Here is a 24,305-nt window from a genome sequence, read left to right as displayed (position 1 = left end):
TTCTAGCAATCTGCAATATTTCACAGGCTATACAACCGTTTTGTAAATAAAGGATGCATTGATTTTTGACTAGGAGTGAACAGCACCAGATATGTAATTGTTGCTGTATACTCAATGCTCTTCTTAACTTTAATACAATTGTAGAAGTTTTTTTTAGAAACTTACCTCTGTTTTATTACTGCTTGTTTACCAAAGGTAAAATGTTCAAGGACTGAAGGATACACTTTCTAGGAAAATTGTTAACATGATCAGATATTTTGATATAATACCATATTTCTGTCTATATTAGTATTAGGGCATCTTTGATTAATGGTTGGGATACAACATAAAATTAGAATCCTGGAAATTATTGGGCATCATCTCTATTGTACCATGCACAAACTTCACAGGGACCCACTGATTATTGTACAATTGTGCTGTTGCATTAAAATGCTCCAATAATATTCACCATACGATAATAAAGGTAAGTACTATCCAAGCCGGGCACTGCACAAGCCACTGAGTTTATTGAATAGATGAATGATTGCACAGGTAAACCCTACAATGGAATGTGATTTAATGCTCATTTATAGGGGACTGGAGGGGATAAAGATGAGACTATTTGGTGTACAAAGGGTTACTCAAGAGATCTCATTGACGGTGGGGTTCTGCTATAGGGCTGAAGTATGCTTGGCAGAGTTAAAAGGATACAGTGTGTAGTGTTGTGTTGATACGCGAGCGTGTGCTCGAGTCACCTTCGAGTGTTTATGCCCCAGTTAATGTAAGGATTCTAGAGCAAGTGGTTGGACATTGGAAGCGCTGCTTACTGGCGGCTGCGTCCGCACATCCTTGCTGTCTTGGGGGTTTAAGCTGTGAATAAAGGAAGTTACATCTTCATTACGCCTTTCCATTTATTCATCTCAACTTGCCCAAGCGATATTTTCAGAAATGTTTCAAAGGTGTTGAGTTAGAAAACCACTTTGCTAGGAAGTGACAGATCATTTCCTGGGAAAATGGCAGTGTGTATAAATCTATAGTGTCAGATGAAGAGATATTCGGAGAAGGGAAGCAGTTTTGGGGAAAACAGTTGTGATTTCCTGGAACATTGGTGATGTTAGTAGTGGACGGTAAATTGGAGTCTTTGTATGTTATTAGGTGAAAAGTGTTGTCGCTGTGAATGAATGCTCTGTCATATCACGGCTGTCCCTGTGATGCAGTCAGTAGTATTGCTTTCATGCAATGGGAGTGTTGTATTCCCATTGATGACATGCCGTTGCATCATCATCATAAGTGATTAGTAACTGTTCACCTGCTATAGAGCTCACAAGTTCGCCTTTTTAACATCAAACCCGTTAATATCGTAGACCGCAGTATTCCTATTTTCAGGCACTATTGCGTGCTGTGGTGGAGATTGGCTTTAATGAGTGTGCCATTAATAAAAAGTCATTTTTTCTGCCCGCTGATTGAATATTCTTTTTCTGCAATTACCAGTTTCTGTTGCTGGTATTACAAATACAATTCATGCAATGAGGCCATTTACAAGACAGTTTGGTTTTGTATGTAAAGGGAAAGAGGGAAACACCAGAGTTTGAGAAGAGACCAAGACAGGACAAGTGAGAGATTTGTTGCATTGTGGAAACAGTGGCTAGCTTGATCATGTGTAGATGAGAGACAGGCATGACAGTGGTATGATGATTGTGGGTTTTAAGGTGATCGAGCATACATGGGAATTTCAACTCAAAGTTAAAATAGTTGTCCTTGGTGAAGGAAGTGACCCAATTGGGGTCACCCGGGTCACTCACGACCACCTCTCAGCCTTCCACATAAATGTAGAGTCGGTCAGACAGTAGAGAATACAAACCAAAGGTATTTATTAACCCGTTCCGTGCTCATGACGGAACCACTCCGTCATGAGCCACGGGTGCCTGTGCGGGCGATTAGCGCAGTGGGCGGAGTCGTGATGGAACCACTCTGTCATGAGCACAGCTCACCCGTGACTCATGACGGAGTGGTTCCGTCACGAGCACGGCGGCACCGCAGCTGCCCCCAAACCTCCCCAGCGCCGCGGCGGAATTCCTGCCGCGGCGAAGGGGTTAAAGATACACTCAAGTGGAGTCCGGTCTGTCCAGCCTCCTTGGATTGCTGCAGAGGGACTGGCTTCCACCCGTATAAAGACACATTAAGTACATTTCAAACCAATGAAAGTACCTCAGAGAATGGAAAATTCCAGGCTTGTACAGCTAAAACAAAGGGGACAGTAGCATAAGTTTCAACTCTAGGGCTGGGTACACGCTATCTGTAATTGAAGGTCGTCCCTCCGGTGCCCGCAGCTGGGCTGGTGGGAGAAGGCGTCTATCTAGTGGGAAAAGATATGTGCTAATGAGGACAATGTACTCAGTGAAAGACAGCGTTAAACTTGAAAAAAAAGGAAAACAACGAATGGAAACATTTCTCAGCAAGCTAGGGTTCGTTTCAATCGCAGTCCAAAATGGCGGCTCAACTTAAAATGGTGCAGCGAATGCTAACTTTACATAGAATAAAATGCAAGCAAAACAAATGCATAACGTTTACATTTCAACATTGGCATCAGTACAGGGAGAGGAGGAGCACGTTAAAAATGAAGGAAAGTGAGCATGCTTGTGATACTGGAGAGAAGGGCTTGTTTGCAAAATGTTCTAAGGGGGTTGAGTCTTTCTTCTGGGCTATTAAGACATTCAGATTAGCCATTGACATGGACGACTGTAAATAGCTACATGGCCTCCAGAAGGAGAGAGGCAATGGCAAGTCAGCAAATCTTTCTCAAGCCGAAGCTGAGGGATCAATGATTCTGGTGACTAAAGTGGGATAAACGCATTGATTTGACAACTGAAGCCAGATGCGTAATATGTCACATCTACTACCAACCATAAGTGGGCTTGTAAATGTGTTCATATTCATATCTCTCTTGAGTCTGGAAGCACATGCAACATGGCCCCATGAAAGGCAAGCGTAGTGAAGAGTTACTATTGGAATCGAGGTGTCTGCACGGTAATATTGAGGTGATTCCCGTTCATAGGATCCTTTTCACTTCCATAGCTTGCGTAGTTTTCCTGATGAAAAATTAATATGGAACTATCCGGAGTCCGTGTTTTCCCTTAAAACTTGTAATTGTAATCTCGATTCACTCTGTAACTACATTCATCGGCTAAATCAGAAATGTTGACAATCTGCATGAGTAAATTGTGTGAATTGGAGAATTTGTGGAAACATACAACTATCCTACATTTGCAGAAGAAATTCTGGAATTCTTTGACAACTACATAAAATCCGAAATCGACCTCAAACATAGAAGTAAAATAATGGTAGTAGATTTACAACTTTCTGAAGCTTTACATTGGGAGTGGGGTCCAAATTGTAGTATGAGGGCAATGCAGCCTGTTATGGTCACTAAATATATCTGCTTTGTTGCATGATGTACACTTCATGCATGTATGTTATGTACAGTGAAAAGTAAAATGCAATCAAGATTTATTCAGCACATATATTTTCATATTTGCAAATTAACAGAGTACAATGCACAGCTCATTGCTACAGTAAAATGGTAAACACTTGCAATCATGTCAACCATACATTGAAAAGTACTGAGCTGAGTTTGAAGTTTTGAGTGAAAGGAACAGTGGAGGGAGTTAAGGCTGCGAGAAACATTGCAGCATTGGCAGTTTCCAGTTCCTTGATTATTTTGGCAGTCTGAGTTATGTATATAAAAACACTTTACCATAGAGCCCGGACCCCCTAGGATGTCCACTGCCCCACCCTCATGCAATCCCACAATGAATACTTGCAACTTCAAGAGTGTGGGTATAAACGGCCATCTTTAATTAACTTCAACACATATAAACATGACAAAATGCAGTTATATATCTCAAATTTACAAATTCAATATTTACACTTTTAATATCTACAATCATAATCATAGCTCCAGCACCAAGGGGTCCTCTGGCTCGCATCTCCTAATCTGAGAACCACGCAAGGCGCAACCCACCTGCGTCCTTGAGCGCTGAGCCCCAGCCTTCTGGTCCTTGTCCACCATATATGGGGCCAACCCCTCTACCACCAGGCTGCCAAAGAGGCTCGTAGGGAATTACCAGGGGCCGCTGCCCCATGCCCTATTTCGTGACCTGGTGCCCTTGCCTCCCCAGCCGGTGTCCCCATTCTCATTCTCCCTGCGGAGAGCTTATCGTCTCCCCTCAGTGCTGGCCTAGGGAGTATGTAAGCAGGACTCCCGTTAACCATGCGAGTCAATGTTCTGTGGCCTCTTTCCCGCCACTCCTCTTATCCTCCCAAAACCTCCTATCTCAGGGACGGGTGGGTGGGAGATCGGTAAACCACGATTAATCCTGGAGCGGGAAAAAGAGGATGATCCTGGGGCCCCTTGGCTCCACCCCTCCTCGCGCCAATTCCCCACCGGAAACGTGTCACCGTTGACCCGGAAGTGTTTGGTCGGGCCGTTAGCCAATCAGGCTACACGACCGGACTATGGGGGCGGGGCGTGGGTCCAGGAGGCCGGGCCCTAAGGGCGCGCTCATTAAATCTAACGCTTTTCATATAGGCGAACTGACAGTAATGCTAGCTAAGGTTTTATTTAATGAAATGTGAGTATCTGAACACAATCTAAGTTTCAGTTAGGCAAGATATCATTACTCTTCAGAAAAGTGTTTAGCTCCGGAAGAGATTTAAATCTGCTGTTGTCACAATAATACTTTCCGTTGCTTCCATATACAAGTGTTGGAAACTTCGGCGTCAGTCCAGATGTACTGCAGCATCTGCACAAACCAGTGCTTTCAAAACGAATAATTCACCGTAACGATGGGAATTCTTGGGTGATTCATGGTAGACACTTATAGTTTATTGGCATCGACAATGTAAACTCTTGATTGTTTTTGTACATGTAATATAAACGTGCATTAGGGAGAATGTGTATTGTGGTTCAGTGATGCATCTCAGAGTCCTGTACAAAACACTAGATAGCCTTGTGTCAAGTTACCATTTCAGCAGTTGACATTAAAAGGCTTTCCTAGGATATTATTATCACAGGCATTTCTGTATTTTGAAGCAGCGTAGGCAGTGGAAGGTGAGAGTAATTTAGAACCGTAATGTTTTTATCATTATCACCCTCTGCCATTAGCTTGTTACAGTCCCAGGTCTGGTGGTAGCCGCGACCTATTGATTTTACTAAAATAATGGGCCCCATTGTATTAACTGTCTGACCAATGCCATAGCGAATGGTGCCCCTATTCCAGACTCATGGAAAGGGTTGGAAATTATTCCCATTATTAAAAAGGAGAATCGTGGGCTTCCTGCAAACTTATCTGAATACTCTCCAGAAGGTGTATGCCCTTCAGTGCCGGCCTAGCCATTGTAGGCACCGGGCATTTCCCTGGCAGGCCGGAGGGGTGGGGCCGGTTTTGTGGCCGCGGGGGCCAGTTTTGTCACAGAGGGCCAGTTTTGCAGCAATGCTGCAATATTGCCCCCCTGTCACAAAAGCGGGAGTGGTGCAATTTGCTAGCATTGCCCCCCCACCCCTGCTCCCAGGGCCAGCCGAGCAGCAATCTGCCAGGGCTGGTTGCTGTTCCCAGTCCGGCCCTGACAACCGACAACTGTTAGATAAACTTAATGATTGGATTGAGGGAAGGGAAATTCTGACTCCATATCAAGCGGGATTTAGACCTAAAGTTAGCACCATTGATCAAGTACTAAGGCTGCTCCTCATCTTTTGGAAATACATCAAACTAAGAGAAGGACATACCTATATCGCATTTGTCTATTTTTAAAGCTGCCTTCGACCTTGACCGCAGGGTGCTGTTGTGGGTATCTTTAAAGTAACTGGAGGTCCCCGAGGCCCTACTTGCGCAAATAATAAGTCTCCATCAGAACAACTTCGCCCAAGTCCGCAGGGTGCTTGGGTGGCAACTAACTTACAAGATACCAATTTGTAAAGGAGTCTTGAAAGGGTGTGTCTTAGCCCCTACCCTATTTTCCCTGTACGTGAATGATGTAGTGGGTGCACTTTCACAGGGGAACATAGATGCACCAAAATGTAAATGGGGCAGAGCACCCTGCATTACTCTTTGCAGACGACACCCTCTTAATCTCTCAGACTCCTATGGGACTCTAACAGCTCCTTGTGAATTTTAACGCCTACTGTTTAACCAAGGGCCTTCAGATTAATATCTCCAAAGCAATATTTATGGCAGCTAGACCCCATAAGTCATTTAGGCATGCCTTGACACAGGCCAACAAAAACCTGGAGCTAATACACAGATTTGAGTACCTGTGAATAATGCTCGATAGTAAATTATCGTGGTTACCTCCCATTGAGAAGGGAAGGGCGCAGTGATCCAGCAACAAGCCTCAGTGATCTACAGGAGTTTCCAAGGGACAGCCTCTAGAGCCGTTTGTTCTGCTGCACAACTATATGAGCTAAAGGTCCAATCCGCTGCTCAGTATGGGACTGAAATATGGGGCTATGCAAATTCAGAACCTCTTACCATAAGCGAAAAAAAGGTCATTCGCTCGCTTCTTCAGCTACACATTAGTACTCCTTTAATTCCCATGTTCTTGGATGTTTCTCCAAAAAGAGTGGCGGTTCTTGCTAGTCTTAGGCCCCTCTTATATTGGGTAAGGCTCTGAACTACTGAGGAGCTGCCTCATTGGCGGACAGTAGAGCAATTGATAGCCCTTGATACAGGTCTCACCTTTCCGTGGTTCAAACATGGCCACCACTGTCTCGATAGATTGGACCTTGGTTACTTCTGGACAGATATTGGCTCGTAGCTGCTTCCAAATCGCAATCAAAGGTCCATTACTGAGAGTTTACTCAGGCTAATCTTCTTTGTTCCTGTTCTCATGGTATGTTGACAGCGCAATTCCTGTCCATCAAGGACACAGCTTGTTATGGGAACTTCCTTGATCTACCACTCCAGCAACTGGCAAAATCGCTCCATCTAAAATGCCGCTATGGTACACTTGAACTAGGGTCGCTTACGTCATCGGGGGACATTAGCGGGTGTGCCTGTCACATGCCTACATGTACTCTGTGCTCCCAGGCAGTGATTGAAACAGTTCACCTTGTGATGTTCTTTTGCCAAGTATATAAAAAACCTAGAGGTAAGTGGATATGGCCAGTCTGTAATTATCTTGGCTTACAGAGGCACCTGGAGGCTTTAAGAATTTTGAAGAGTGACACATCTACTTATACAGTCCTTGCTGTTAGCAACTTTCTATTTTCAGTAGGTCTCATAAGGAAAGCTAATTACCTTAAACTTTAGCTTACTCTAAACTGGTTTATAGCACTTTTCAAACTGGATAGAAATACTGTGATCGGCCATGGTACTGAGTGCCTATACTGAGGTAGTTTATGAATTGTGATAAGTTTCTCGTGTACACCACTGTGCTATAAGCCATCCACTTGTAGAAAGGTGGAACTATATTAGGCATACCAGTTTATAGCTAATTTGCACATATAATAACATTCATTGTCATTGTTTTTTTTGTAACTGACTTTGTTTATTTTATAATGGGATTTTTATTTACAGATTGTATGCTGGTTTAAAAACTTCTAGAACTTTTTATTGAGGTTTTTAAAAACTAATGTTTTTACGACTGATTTGCATGGATTAATTTTGCAGACAAAATGATATAATTCTATATATTTGCTACAAGGATTACTTTGTGATTGCAAGTTTTATGGAAATAATTTTCAGGAAATGTTTTACTACACCACACTACTAAAATAATACATATAATATGTGGGCTTTCTGTTAGTCCTCCTCCTCCATTGGCCTGCTGATGTGCCATTCACATGTTTCTATCGCCCACTACAGCATACAGCATAGCATGGGGCTGTGGTTCTGGCCACTTCAGCCATTGGCTGACTTCATTTTCAGTGATGACATTCTGATCATTCACAAGCAGCACATCCTTCTCAAAGTAGTTGCTTTTAGTGTGAGTGATTACTATGGTATTGTTTGCTTTTTTCATCCACAACATTTTAGTCATTTTTTAATATATTGCAAGGGGCCGCAGTCCCACTACAATACAGATTTACAAAAACATAGCAAAACAAGCATTGTCAAAACCTAAAAGCTAGCACCCTACATCACACCTTTTTGGCTTTGACAGTACATTTTTACATGATTCTGTCCCTGTCACATCAGCGGAGGAGCCGTCACAGCAAAGATGGCTGCCAGTTTACACACCATCCACATCTAATGTCTTACCGTTGTCACTAGGACAGGGCACTGGGATGGAAAATTTCAGATAAATTCTAAGGCTTCGCTATTTAAAGAACTAACATCCTAAATGGCGGTTCCCAGAGGAGGTTGAACACTTGGGAGGTTAAACACTTGGGAGGTCGAACACTTGGGAGGTCGAACACTTGGGAGGTCGAACACTTGGGAGGTCGAACACTTGGGAGGTCGAACACTTGGGAGGTCGAACACTTGGGAGGTCGAACACTATGGAGGTTGAACACTTGGGAGGTTGAACGCTAGGGAGGTTGAACGCAAGGGAGGTTGAACGCTAGGGAAGTTGAACGCTAGGGAGGTTGACACTAGGGAGGTTGAACGCTAGGGAGGTTGAACGCTAGGGAGGTTGAACGCTAGGGAGGTTGAACGCTAGGGAGGTTGAACGCTAGGGAGGTTGAACGCTAGGGAGGTTGAACGCTAGGGAGGTTGAACGCTAGGGAGGTTGAACGCTCGGGAGGTTGAACGCTCGGGAGGTTGAACGCTCGGGAGGTTGAACGCTCGGGAGGTTGAACGCTCGGGAGGTTGAACGCTCGGGAGGTTGAACGCTCGGGAGGTTGAACGCTCGGGAGGTTGAACGCTCGGGAGGTTGAACGCTCGGGAGGTTGAACGCTCGGGAGGTTGAACGCTCGGGAGGTTGAACGCTCGGGAGGTTGAACGCTCGGGAGGTTGAACGCTCGGGAGGTTGAACGCTAGGGAGGTTGAACGATCGGGAGGTTGAACACTAGGGAGGTTGAACGATCGGGAGGTTGAATGATCGGGAGGTTGAAAACATGGGAGGTTGAACGATCGGGAGGTTGAACGATCGGGAGGTTGAACGATCGGGAGGTTGAACGATCGGGAGGTTGAACGATCGGGAGGTTGAACGATCGGGAGGTTGAACGATCGGGAGGTTGAACGATCGGGAGGTTGAAAACATGGGAGGTTGAAAACATGGGAGGTTGAACGATCGGGAGGTTGAACGATCGGGAGGTTGAACGATCGGGAGGTTGAACGAATGGGAGGTTGAACACTAGGGAGGTTGAACACTAGGGAGGTTGAACACCAGGGAGGTTGAACACTTAGGAACACTAGCAATGTTTTCACTCACTCGTGTGTCATGTGGTGCTGATAGTGTCAGAGTTCTTTGGCTCAACTGACAGTTATTCGAACAGAAGTGTTATGTACATCTTAGAATGTGTTCATGCTTCATATGTTCTGTGAGTTATACAATATTTTTAATCCAAAGGGTATGTTCACACCACTGCTGCTACCGCGGTAGCTCCAATAATTAGATTTTCTTTGCAGGAAATAGCTGCTTTCTACATCGTGGTCGAAAGAGTAATTATTTTAGAAGATGCAGAATGTCGTTGGGTTTACTGCATGGAAAATAGATTTACTGAGGTTTAGAAGGAGCCGTTGTAAAACCATGTGTACACCATGACGGGAGGGAATTATGTTAGTGGCTGCAGAATTCCACAGAAACGATTTCACACGCTTTATGTACAAACTGATGTTTCTGCGCGAGATATGTAAGCCTTTCGATGCAAGGCCTGTTCATCCGAAACTAGGAGAAATGGTGATAAGATTGTAATTTTGATGTCTCGTTATGGTTTATCGTACATTTAAATTGCATTATTATAAACACTATGCAAGCAACAGAATTCTTGGTACAGCAAACAGGCTGTGTTGGCAGACATAAGGGCATGCATGAGCTGTAATCAGACACTTGCTTTAAAATTGCACATGGAAACCAGAGGAAATGAATAAAGTGAGGGAGTCTGAGCTAGGTCTTCTTTTGCGATTTTTACTTGTGCAAAGTCTGGTGGGAACGTTTGCAGAATGCAGGGTGCTCACTACTTTGCACAAACCTAACACCTCAAGTTCTGGCTCAGGTTGATGTGTTTGTGTGATAGTTACCTGCAGTGACATCAATTTTTCTAAACACATTTTTTTGCCTGTAGTCTTCGTAATTGTTCTTAGTTTTTGCTTGGAAACTGTGAAGTGGAAAAATGGGGGTTGCTCCTTAAAAATGTGCAGACTCACAATTTCTGCTTGTGCAAGATTCTTGGTTGAAATGCTTCGATAAGGCATTGCAGAGTTATGCGTAGAATGTAATTTAAAATGTGTCTTTTAAACTGTATGTTACTAGCCGCAACTACGTTTTTTTGGGGGGCGGGGGGGAGTGTTAGACAGTCAACAATGTTACGTTGTTTTCATCATACTAGTGATCCCCAACTGGTGGGAAATGTGAGTGTTTTGTGATTGGATCCAAAGGGTGTTGGAGTCCGCCAACCCCCAGTTGGGGTTAGCCATTCTTCCAGGCTGATTGCTAACTGCCCTATATGCCTCACATAAAAACTTCCTTTCTCCTGGGAGAGGTGTGGCGCAGCGGGCAGTGCGGCTGATTCCAGAGCGCAGGGCCCCCCGGTGCCGGCGGCAGCTCAGCACCGTGTGACTCTGGTCAATAGCTCACTTAATCTCCCCGAATGCCCCCAGTGCCTTGACTCCTTTAGGGGTGAGTAGTTCTCAGTTTAGGAATACCCGATTTTGGGTAACTGCAAGGAGGTTGTCTTGCAGAGAGTGTATGAACTCTTTCCATAACATGCTGTACCTTACCGCGCTGTGTAACTTCATTAAAAAGTCTGCAAAGTTATGAATAGTAAGGCCTAGTTCAGTGGTCATGCCGATAATACCTAACTAGGTGCAGGTGGATTTGAACACAATGGCAAAATTAGTCCCTGCACCTCCAGGACTTTATCAACACATTTTCAAATCACAATCTTTCCTTTCCCCTCTTTTTTTTATTAATTTAAAGCTATCTCACTAAACGGTGTTCCTTATTTTAAATCTGACAAGTGGTTCTGGGTCGCCAGGGACATTTCATCCAGTCCTCTGCTCCACCACCCTACGAGGTGTTTCTGTACCCAGAATTACTGGTCTTGAACACACCAGACTGGTGTGCACCCGATTTGGGGTAATTCTCAGTAGGTTGGGGACATGGGCTGCGGGCAGAGGCACAGAGGGTCCTCTTGCTGTCCCTCAAGGAACACAGGAATAGTAAACAACACTCATCTCAGCCAGACCACAGCCTACGGTCATCCTCGACACTGTCCCAGCCAAAGTCCACCTTCTCCAAAATGCAAACGCCCCTTGCTGACATTTGCCTCGTGCTCAGAAGAGATGGTGAATGTCAGCAAATTTGTCACATGAATTAGGGAAAAGAATCTGGAAATTCCATGTTCATGGATGTTCCCCAATCTGAGGACAAAAACGTAGAATGGCCATAAGTAGTCGTGAGGATGCCCTCCAGAATTGGAGATTTGGGGCCCCTAGAATCCATGCACCTAAATCCAGCCAGCTTGTATTAAGGACCTCAACCTACAGAGTGCTCCATCAGACATCCTTAGGCTCATGCAGAGTAACTGGAATTAGGCAGGGCCAACACTCGGTGTCTTGTAACCTATGGCCATTAATTGAAATTCAGGTTTTCATTTTGATCTGTGCTCCGCGTGTCTGAATACTGATCTGTGCTCCGTGTGTTTTCTATCTGTACCAAAGGAACCATAAGCACTGATGCAAACTATAAAAAAGGGTCACCTGCATTGTGGTTGTCAAGAAAAAAGATAACCATAGTTGGGGTGCGGTGGGTTCCCCAAGCCCCTGGGGCCACTGCCTCTGCTACACTAGTGATGGCTATGCCATTGCCTGTAGACCTCATTCTGAAGTGGTCGGTAGCCTCCTGGCAGGCGTGAATGCCGATCTGCTCTGCATGTCTGCAGGCCTGGATGCTGAGCTGTCTTCAGGGTGTCCTTGTGCCTGAAGATCTGTGTCCTGTGTGTCAGTAGAGCCCAATGCTGACCAGTGCTCTCAGCACGTGTGCATGTGTGGACAGGGCTATGCTTTAGCTCTGTTTCAGTAGGCCTGCATGTTGATTGAGGGCCTAGCACCTGGAATGATATGATTCTACGGCAATCACGTTTTCCACATAATTATGGGTTTTCCCACTTTTGCCACTTAATCCTTCATTTGCTGCATAATCTGCAGATGTTGACAAAAACAAATATTTCTAGCCCAATCAGATCAAAGGTTTCTAAAAACACTAGTTCTCGCGCAGTGGAAGGCCAATCGCAAAGGATGACTGGTCATTTTACAGTTGTCTTTAGCTGCATTTCGTTTTTAAACTGCTACTAGTAAGGTGAAATCTTTGCCCGAGATTGTTACCTTTTGGAAAAAATAAAAAAAAACAGTTACAAACTAGTGAAGCAATGCTGTCAAAATATGTGCTGCATAATAGTGCATAATGTGCCCTTTCTTGCTCCATAATTCAGTCAATCTTGCTGTAGAATTTGTTCCTCTCTTGCCGAATAATTCCAGTGGACCGGATTTTGGGTCTGTGTGTCGGCAGTTCTTAAGGCTGATCTTTGCATAGTATGTCTTGATGTCTGAATACTAACGTGCACCCTCTGGGTGGTGCATGTTTACGGTCTCTGCAAGTATGGGTGCTAATCTATACTCGGAGTGTCAGCTCTTTGCTGGTCATTGACTGCCTGAGTCACATCTTATGTATGTGTGACGTACCATGCAATGGCAATAAGCATACCATTTCTACCTCTACACCTTTTGAGGATTAGAACTAAAACGACGTTTAGATATATAGTGATTTTAATAATGGTCACAGACACTTATTTTGTGTAAAATATTTGTCACAAGTTTACTCATTGCAAGGGCGGGGTTAACCAATGAGCATTCTGTGTGTCAATATCAACTTCTTGTGAAACAGCTGACTCCCATGGTGAGAAAGCACGAGCTGTTCCACTTTTAAGCAGTGTTACCATTTACTAATTTAAAGTTAGTTAAACGTAAAGGGCTCCAATGTTTGAACATTTAGTTTTATAGCTCATCGAGGCGAGCCATCACAGTTGGTCAAGATTCAAAGTGGTATTAGTGAGGTGAAACTTTGCCCAGAAAGTGTTAGCATGTGTGAAAATCCCCAAAATATGCCATACTATGCTGCATAATTAGCTTTTTCCTGCTGCATAATTTACAGCAGCGACTGGTGCAGGTAAGCACGGTGGGGCGGGCGGGGGGAATGTCGACAGATGATGGAATAGTACAAATTAAATAAATAAATAATTCCTATTCTTTCGTCTGCCGTCATCTCTCCCCCGCCCCACCGTGCTTACCTGCACCGGCTGCTGCTGCTGCTATTTTAGTCAACCCTGCCACATAAATTCCAGTGCCCCTGACTATAAGTGCGCCAGGGAAGCAGGAGCTATTTTTTGCACCCATTCCGAGTTCTTGGGGAATAACATGCAGAACAAAATGTACATGTTACAGTCCATACCATGCTGCTTTCGCCTGTTAAACTCCGTCATGTTTGAACTGTTAAACTGTATGGGCGGGTGAGGTATTTAACAAACCTGGTAATTACCGGGTGTGGCAAATACCACACAACTCTGAATTCCAGCCCCTGCACAAACCGGGATTTGCACGGGAGTCCGAAAACACTGACTACTCACTCCTAATAAGGGCCAACGTATGATACCCTTATAATTGTGTCCCCTCCACATCATAACTGCCAGATAAAAAGAAAAGATCACGCGGTTGCAATGTCGCAAGTATCACCCACAGCTCATGGCGCGCAAGGTTGGTTGCACAAGACATTGACTGACAATCTCCAGGAGGTGTGTGGTATTGTTGTGTTACCGGTCGCTGTTTATCCCAGTGATTACCAGAAAAGTTAGTAATGCTCAGGTGTGGAAAGAAATGCACAGTATTGCCATTACCGGACACTTTTCCTCTGTGGAGCATTTCCAGGAAGTAGAAGGAGACCCCCAGCCTGATTGTTTTCTCAGTATCACTGCAGGTTCACATTAGAGCGTTTTACAAACACATCGCCATATCGACTGCTGTTTTAAGTTCCAGTTCCAAACCATGTGGGCGGGTAGACACCGATGTCCCTTTAGGAAATCCACTCCCTAGAGCCCCCATCCATCCCTTAATAAGAGACCATGAATACCGACTCCAGTTCCTTGGGTTAGGGGTCGTAAACTGCAGGCCGTATTTATTAAAACATAACATGAAAAAACACAGTTCATCATTTTTGTGCACAGTAAACCACAATTTTACATTTTCCTCACACAGTTACATCCCAGCCTTAACAGAGTCACTAATACATGGGAGTTACCTAACCATAACTAAGGTTGTTCCTGTGCATCCATCACAAACATCTTCTGAGTGAGATCATGACTGGTTCAGGGACCCTTCCTCTTAGAACCCCTTGTCCAATGCCACTTTGGACATGGATGGGCCCTTCCTTTTGGAGGGTCCCCACATGCCAATCTCCCATACCGGGAGTGCCTGTACAGGGGGTCCACCTGCCCTCTAGGATACCTTCCGTAGGGCACCCCATGCACCCCTCTTCCTCCCCCCCCAAAGGGCCTGTGCAAGCCTGCGCCCACTGCACATACGAGGGTGGGTGTGAAGTAAGGGCCGCGTGTCAACAATGGGACTACATTCAACAGAGAACTACATTCCATCCTCCACGCTAAAAAATAAATAACCAACACTATCTTGAATATAGCTGCTGTGCACTTTACAAATTTAAGTTAGCTTTTCCAAAGATTGCATAATTTGTCCTAACTTTGAAGTACGTACATACAGATTGCTTCAAAGAAAGGTGACCGTTGTCATTTTGATATCATATACAATGATATTATGTATATTATGGTACCTCGGAGTAGTACCCCTACAAAGCCTTGTGCTTGCAACTCCTCAAAGGCATAAAAGGCTTTCTAATATGCATTTTGGACGGGGGTATGTTATTTTTAATATATTGAACAGGGTATAGACCTGCATCAGTAAATAACAGTCAGTCAAGAAGCCTTTATTTTGATATGATTATATCTTAAAAAGCAAGAATACAATAATACACGATAAAATAGTAAAAAGGAACCAGTGCATAAAGAAGTATACAAACATTTCAAACAGCTACTGGTATCAATAAATTAAGGTAAAACCTGGTGTAAAAAACATATTAAACAAGATACGAAAGCCTAGCTGATCTGATGCGCCAAGCCCAACCTAGGAACTTGGCTAACCCACAGGCAAAAAGGGGCCGTGGATCATTTTTTAGTATTCACATGGCCTCTACGTGGAGTCTAGTTCCAAGTTCTCTGCAAAGAGGCTTGAGCCATCTACACCGGGGGGCTGCATAGGCCGGGCATTCAAACAGAAAATGGGGGACAGACTCAGACCTTTTTTCACAAAAGGGGCAAAAAGGAGTTGTCTGGATTGGAATCTTCCACCTGCATGTCAATTCACCAACGGGGAGTAAGCCTACTCTGAATTGGAAGTATAAGGCCCTGTCCTTACGGTTTGAAATAATGTCCAGGTAAGGTTCACAGAAGTACACTTCCTTTATCAGGAGAAAATCCATGGAGGACCTACACAGATTGGCATTGCTACTTCTGGTGCCAGCAACCCAGCTCCAATAGATCTTTTTCAGCTCTGGCTTAGGAGGTGCAGTTCTGTTATTCCAGTCTTCGCACAGTCCAAGGCTGAAGAGAAGACGCTTGACCTCCCTCAGCCAAGGAATCTTGGCCCAGGCTGGAGATCCCAACACATCAATTAAGCCATCCGCATAGCTGGTTAATTCTGGTGTTCTCCATATTCTCGCCCATAGGAGAAGAGGGCGGAGCCTTGCCTGATCGCTAAGTAGACGAATACCTGTATCTAGAAGCAAAGGGAGGGTTGGGGTGCTATAGGGGAGCCCCATTAGATCTTTGAGGAATTTATTTTCCGAACGGGAAAGAAGGTCCACCTTGTGAATCCCCCAAAGTTCAGCCCCATATAGAGCAGCACCAACAGCCCTTGCCCTGTAAATATCAAGAACGGCAGCGATGGGTTTCAAGGCTGAAGCACGATGTTCCTTAAGCAGGGCACCCACCACCCTTTTGTGGGTCAGCAACATCTTTTGGAGGTGGCAATTCCAGCTCATTGAGTCGCAGAGTCGAATACCAAGGTAGTCAAACTCTGAGACTCGCTCAAGGGCGACATGATCTAGAGTCGGTGGTTTGGCCAACTTTTTCGGGAGGTTGAGAACCAAATACTTGGTCTTCGCAGTATTAATAACTAGCCCTCTCGTATCGCAGAAAGACTTGAAATTTGCTATTAAACTCTGCAGACCCGCCGGGGTTTTAGATATCAGGAGGGTATCATCTGCAAATAGGAGGGTAGGTATTTTTCTTCCAGCCAGGGATGGTGCGTCTGCAGGGTGTTGAAGCAGGTGCTCCACCACTCCATTGACATACAAGGAGAACAAGGTGGGAGCAAGAACACATCCCTGGCGTACCCCTCTATTTACAGGGATGCGTGCTGTTTTTTGCCCCTGATTATCCCACCTGATCTGGGCAAAATTGTCCGCGTGGAGATTTATTAACAGATTTAACAAATAGGGTGGAATACCCTGTTCGTCAAGCACTCTCCAGAGTTGGCTGCGGGGGACTAGGTCAAAGGCAGTTCGCAAATCTAAACAAGCAAGATACAGACTGCCCTTGGCCAATGCAACAACCTTCCAGTATAGCATCATAAGTCGAAAGGATTGCTCTATTGTCCCCGTGCCTGATCTAAAGCCAGCCTGAAAGTCTGAAAGGATGCCCTTTTCCTCCACCCACTGCAGTATCCTGGTCAAGACTACCTTCCCAGCCACCTTTTGTGAAGAGTCTAGGAGACTTATTGGGCGGTAGTTAGCTGGGTCATTCCGACAGCCTTTCTTAAAAATCGGGACGACCTCGGCACCCTTCCATGAAGTCGGGAAAGATGCTCCTTCAAAACTGGAATTTAATAGGGTAGCAATAAGTTTTCCCCAAGCTTCCGGATTGGTGCGTAACAAGTCTCCGGGAATGCCATCCAGACCTGCTGCTTTATTGGGCACCAGACTGTTTCGCCCCTACCACTTCCTTAGATGTAAACAGAAGCTCGTCCTTCAACTGGGGAGATACATTAGGGTGTCGTACACTCAAGCTATCCCCCACTTCCTGAGCCATTGAATAAAGTTGGGAAAAATGGTCAACCCACGCACTCTCGGGGACATTATATGTGATCATTGTGTCCACAGGTTTCTCCCTGGATCTCAATAAGTCCCAAAAACTCTTTGCATCCTTCCTTAAGCTTGCGGCTTTGAGATCATACCAAAACTGGTCTTCCCAATCTGCCTTTGCTTTTATTAGGGCCCTCCTGTAATTGCCCCTAGCAGCACATACCAGGGCTCTATTCTTAGCTTTTACTGCCTTTAGTAGTTCCCATTTGGCCACACGACATGCACCTGAGAACCACCCGGCTGGACCCTTCCTACCATCTCTCCTATTAGTCCCTTTTCCCACGTTCTTGGCTATGAATAACTCACCTATAGCCATTGTGGTTTGTACAAAAACTGCGGATACCACTGGCGCACTGATAGAAGGGGAGTCTAGGCGAGGTAAAATATTAGCCATTATAGATTGTGCCTCCCGCATCTTGGCCTCATTGCCAATAAATTTCTTCCATTTCAGGCGCCTGCCACAGTTAGACGGACACACTTCGTGTGATGATTTCCACAAATGCGGAGTTGAGATAGGGGAGCTTCCCTTCCACAAGGGGGACAGAGATAAGAATAGAGGGTTGTGGTCACTGTCGATGGATGGACGGACCTCCATATCCACCAAGAAAGACCACAAACGAAAATTCAACATAATGTAATCAATCCTGGAGGAATGGCCTATTCTATTGAATGTGTGTGCCCCCATTTGGTCTGACTTGGTCTGACTTGGTTCTGCCATTGGTAGCTCTAAGGCCATACTCCAGACAGAGGGCATTGAGGTCAATTGCGTTTTGGGACCATCTTTTAATTGGAGCAATTGACAGCGGCGGGATGCCTCTCCTTGCATCGTCGTCGCTGAGGCCCAGCACATCATCCACTGCAAGAGGTTCGAATGTACAATTAAAATCCCCCGCTAATAAAACAAGGGAATCTGGACCACAGTTCTTAAGTTCCTCATCAATGCCCGTCGGGGAGAGGGTGGATACACCACCCCGAGTGCCTCTGACATAGATATTAAATATTTCAAGTGCCCGCCCGCCCTCCACACGGGCCACACACTAAAAGTCTCTGTAAGTCCGGGGAAGTGGTGACGAAACATTTGATAGAACACCGCAGGGAAATGCTTACCCAAATTAAGAGACCTCCGGAAGGGCGCCCCTTACCTTCCTTCGGTCGAACTGCTGGGACAAAATAAGTGGTAAAGCCCAGCTCAGTAAATAACTGTACATGAGGCAATGGTACTTTTGTTAGATACAAGATGTACATTCTTTACGAATTAGAGGGAAAAAACGTTTTAATGTTCTAAACTTGGTTCAGTAAACTATTCAGTCTGCACCTAAAAGCAGAATGAGTCACCAAGGGGTGCCTGTCGTAATTCTAACTGAAAAGTTGTTAAAATTAAAGGAAACTGTGAAGACGAGTAATTGTGCATGTACTCTGATGAAATGCGCCTAGATTTATAGGTTTACAATAGGCGCTCTTAATTCTAGTTCTATTTACACAATTGTATTTACTACAGTTTAGTTGTGTATGAAAAATGTTTACGGCTAACATACCTGTTTATAACGATAAGTTCCAATATGAAAGATAAGGGCATTCCTCTACTCTTTAATAATGTGGTATTGTGTAGATCCAAGGTTTATTTATTTATTAGAGCTTTTATATTCAGCAGATCAAATCAAGTCCGTGTGCAGTTGTAAACATGATATGGACAAGTAAAGGGCATAAAACCACAGGGCAAAATCAAAATGACAGAATGGCAAGGTTCTACACGCAGGGGGTGATTTTCAAAGGCATTTATAGTACAGGAAGTAGTAGTAGTCTTATACATACTCTAAGAGGCCTTAGTAAATCATCCCCCAAAAATCCAACTTCCTTTTGCTAAAAGAGCAGAGAGGGCACAGTCTTTTCTATTTGTACTAATTATTTATGGATATTCCCCTAATAATCCCGGGTTGTTCTCCTGTTTGATGTTTTGGAGCAAATCCACAAAGGCATGCAATAGTATGTAAAAGGGTACTAGATAAGTACTACTAAACTACTCTAGAATCGACCCCAATATTATGAACCTAATGAATACCTTCATGGCTAATGATGCAGGTTTTTAAAATTATTGCTAGTATTTTTCTGGTAGAATTTTAGAAAGTGAGCGTGGGTGTGTCCTATTCTTGGCTGAAAAGAGCGAACCATAGGCTGTGGACTTTGATACCCAGTGGCATTACAGGACATGACATCACACACTTTTTGACCCGGATGGCAAGATATTTTGTATTTATTTTAAAGTATTCACTGCTAAAATATGTAGGCTGCTGCATGTTTCTTTGGATTAACATTTTGTTTGAAGTGATGTCATTATAATGACAACGTAGCATAGTGATTAATGGTGCAAAAATAAATGTAAAAAGAGAAAATGGACTAATGGCACACTTTCAATGTATCGGAAGTTAGATTTCTAAACCGTTTACAGAATATCGTGAGCAACGGCTATTACTAACAACTCCTATATTACACTATTGCTTGTGCTCCTTCCTTCCATCTTCTAAGACATTCAAATTCTTTAAGATGGACTCTCTACGCTAGTGCAGCAGTGAGATCTCGCCGCATCTCAATATTTAATGTATCAATAGGACTCTGTTTTTACATTTTGGCCACAGCTTTACACTGGCCCGGAGTCCCCAGTATTTTACTATCACCCTCTATGGATCCTGACTCCGTCCATTTGCGTTCCCAGCGCCCTCCGCTTGGCAGCCCAGCTCCCTGTGCTGGACTCACACTGCAGCAAACCTACTCCCTGCACTGGCTGGAATTGTTTGAGATCGGTCTACTCTGCCTCATTCTTTTGTTTCCGATCTCCAGTGTAGAGCAGGGTTCCTTTCCCCTGTGTAATGTGCATTTGAGACATTTGTTTGATGTACAGCTGATTAAAGACTAGCAATTAATTACAGGAGATTTTTGTAGTATGGCTTTTTTAGGTGCATTCATATACCTCTAATCAAACGAACCACATGGACAAAAGAGTTCTTCGCATGAGACTTTTAATACATTGAGCGCTAATAAGAAATAAAGCAGAAAACAACAATAAGCGGTACATCAAAGATAGAGGTGATTTAGCCTGGTGGAGGGTGGTAAAGCTAGTTTTAGATATAGAATTTCAATATATACATTTCCAGGTTTGACTTTGTCCTAACGTGTAATTCTGGGGTGTGTATCACTGATTTTGTACTGACTTATGCAAGAGTCGCTTAAGTGGCAAACCATTATTAGGAGAAAGAATGACAGCCAAACAATCTAAACACATCACAACTATCCTGTGAGACCTTTACTGGCTTGACATAGAAGCAGGAATACATTTCACGGTGGTCTATTCGACACTCAAAGCCCTTCACCTCGGACTGGCCAGCGACGTGAAGAATAAACTGCACACAACGAGGAGAAAGAGACACTAAGAGCAAATCCAACCTCCTACTGCAGATCCCAAAGAGCAAAACGATTTCTAGTGCCGCGCTTCTTGAATCTGGAACCACATTCCTGTAGCGCTCATAGTCACTTTAAACGGATCAGCTATTCTTAAGGGCCTACAATACATCTACGCAAACCACATATGAAGACTGAAGGATGCTATCCCACGGTCTTCACCCTTTGTTCTGTTGTTATTTTACTTTCTATATCTTGTTGTTTTGTTGCGTGGCACTCCACTGCTCCTGAGGCTAGGTCTGCACTATGTAAATATCAGTAATAAAAAGCTATGTAAAAGAAATTACTGATCTGGTAGCTGAGGCAATAAGTACATCAAATATTTTAAGCCTCATTGGTCTCTCCCTCCATTTTATAATGAACAGAAGTCCACTAACAAAGTCTGGGTGGTGTGGTTATGCTTCAGAAGCATCATGAGGATTTTGAGCAGGTATACACCAGTTAAAGTGGACAAAAGCAGAATCTTCTCCTTTCAAAGGGCATAACCCCCTGAACGGAAATCCTGGCACAGAGTTCTGAACACACAAGCCAGCCAGTGATCCTTGTTTTAGGAAATGATCAAACAGCTAGTCAGGAGATGATACATCTGCATAGGAAGGTGTTTAGAGAGATCAGTCATGCTTCTAACTTCCACATCACACCTCAAGATGAGTAATACCAGTGTGGTCAATTAATAATTTAGCATTCCCAAATCTGTTATGCACATGTTGTTTGAAAAGTCTAACCTGTTCCCAAATAATGTTTGGTTCATAATATATAATCTCCGTCCCACTTTCGCCTGCAATCATAATCCAGGCAAACTCCCTGGTTAAATCTGTAGGATGTGGCAGTCCATAGCCGTGCTTAAGCGTGGTTCTCATAAACTCAGTATTCACAGCATCTTGGTACTTGTTTCCATCAGTCAGCGGAAGAGATTGGTAGCATTTCCATACATGGAAAGGGAAAACTTATAACCCTAATCACACAACATGTTATCCAAAGAGTGAGCATTTTTGTGGACTATTGTCTCAGACGTGATTGAAATGGAAGCAGATCACAATCACTGATGTTTATTATTCCAAGTCCCGTGTCCAGTAGACCACCATGTCTTTGGCATGTAGGTGCCTGATTACCAGTGGTGTTAACATTCTGTCATGCAGCCTGTAACATCACGGATTCAAGAATGTCCATCTGTCCCTTTTTCATCAACGTATGTAAATGTAAAACTTCATTTCCTTCACCACTTTGGTCATTCTGTATGGAGGTTTTTGTCACTCCTCCCTGCTTTCTGTTTTATGTATGTATCAAGGTTTCGTTTGCCCTTCTCAGATTTCTGGCACTTTAAATTCTGGTTCACAAACCCTGGTTCTGGTTCACAAAGAGTGGTTCTGGTTCACAAACCCTGGTCTGGTTCACAAAGAGTGGTTCTGGTTCACAAAGACTGGTTCTGGTTCACAAAGACTGGTTCTGGTTCACAAAGAGTGGTTCTGGTTCACAAAGACTGGTTCTGGTTCACAAAGAGTGGTTCTGGTTCACAAACCCTGGTCTGGTTAACAAAGAGTGGTTCTGGTTCACAAAGACTGGTTCTGGTTCACAAAGACTGGTTCTGGTTCACAAAGACTGGTTCTGGTTCACAAAGAGTGGTTCTGGTTCACAAAGACTGGTTCTGGTTCACAAAGATTTCTGGTGCTCCTGTTAGTACCCCCAAAGGATCCAAAGAGCAGACACACATAGCAGCCACCGCCGAAGATCACAGTAACGTGCATCCATTTTGGCCTCTGTGCCTAATTGCCTTAATGTTTGCTCGTTGCAACAAGAATCACCTTCCGGACATTGTCTTCTGCCCACCACCATTCCTTTCACATTTATTATATTCACCTATAGACAGAGGTCAGTGGTTTCTGTTCCTTCAAATAACAACCTTTGTGGTTCAACAGTTCCACTCCTTCCTTTGATGACTGCTTTATACTTAAATATGTCCCATATCGCAAGCTTTGGATACGCCCAATATGTTTACACTTTAAAAGTACCCGTTATCTGATTGCACGTAGAATTCTAAAAACAAATACCTTGGGCCCAATAGTTTTGGCAGTAAGTCGTTTTTTGCAGAACGTCTGGTTTAAATGCCTGAAAATTATGTTTTAAAAAGAACAGCGACTTGTACCCCTCTGTAATCCCAATAATAGACTTTCATCTGATTCTATTTTTTTAAATAATAATCAGTATGAACTTAAATGCAATTTAAGTTTTTGATGTTTAAATGTTCTTATAATGAATGACATGTTAAGATGTTTTTAATTGCATCTTTTTGGAGTCTTAACCTATTTTTAAACTAGATGTGTGCACTTTATCTGTAGATGTTTTGTTAGAATTAAATATCAATAAATATATCCTATCTCCAAACTGTTATTTACTAAAGATAATAAGATATTGTATGCTTTGATGGTGTTTTTAAAGCACATAAATGTCTCTTAATTGATTGATATCCCCTGCTTGTCTAAGGCAAAATACAGTTCATCTCCTATAATATCCCTTTGCCTTGAAAATATTATTATCTTGGCGATGAGCCATTACCAGCACAGCTCAACAGATTGAAAGGGATTCACGGTACTCCTAATAACTGAAAGTAGCCCGCTCTCCGTAGTCCAATCATCGCTCACTATCGCTGCTTCCGGTAGTGCTTCGTTGTACAGAGTTCCATACATTCTGACCTAAAGGGCACACTTTCACTGAAGGGTCTTCTAAATCCTCTATCACTCTCTTATAAAAAAATGTGTCTATCACTGTACATGTGAGTGGACGAAGCATTCAAGATATTCCTATCCAAGGACTGTTGTTATCTTGGAAAACCTTGAAATTAATATCTTCCGATAGAGCAAGTCGACATATCCCTCCAAGGTTGAGCGTTTTGCAGTTCTGTAAACGGTGTAATCATTATTTAATAAACAGTGATATATTCCCAAATGTGTAGCTCAATAAAGCATTAGTTCCCAATCCTGTATGTTTAAATAAGAATTACACCTACTAATCCCCAGCAGACAGACACACAGGCATTCAGGCAAAAGGTGTACTGGCAAATTCACTGTTATGTTCATCAGTGGATTCAGGAGATCTAATTTTCAGTCACGGTATTTTCCAGCTGTTGTAAATTGTGTGATCCTGGTTAAAATAAATGTATTCCCTGTCTGCCAGTTCTCTTACCCGCATACTTTATTTATTTATATCAGTTGGGGATTTTGTATGGCACTATTTGTTGCCTTTGCATAATATCAAAGCAGAGTTTGAAAGACAAGAAAATCCATGGCATTAAGTGCAATATTAATTGGACGTTTTATTTGAAACTTTTTTTCCTTGATTGGACTGATTATCTTGTGTTCCAATTTGGCAGTACTGCTCGAGAAATAAGTATTTTTATGCATGTTTCTTTTCTGATAGTGGGTATTGATCATGTACAGCATTTTGCTACTATGTATTTCAAATAAGTTCCTTCTGTACTGCTTATGATTAGATGCTTTGTTTATCTCATCAAT

At 43.5% G+C, this 24,305-nt stretch overlaps 1 protein-coding gene across 1 annotated transcript in view; it reads left to right on the top strand.

Moving 5' to 3' along the window:
- SOX5 (SRY-box transcription factor 5) overlaps window positions 1-24,305 on the top strand; it is a 423,652-nt gene that overhangs the window by 53,026 nt on the left and 346,321 nt on the right. The gene's annotated exons all lie outside the window — the stretch shown is intronic.

The sequence above is a fragment of the Triturus cristatus genome, chromosome 4_1, assembly GCF_964204655.1.
Source record: "Triturus cristatus chromosome 4_1, aTriCri1.1, whole genome shotgun sequence".
Lineage (NCBI taxonomy): Eukaryota > Metazoa > Chordata > Amphibia > Caudata > Salamandridae > Triturus > Triturus cristatus.
Note: the sequence above shows the minus strand (reverse complement) of the source record. Positions and strands in the feature narration are given on the sequence as shown.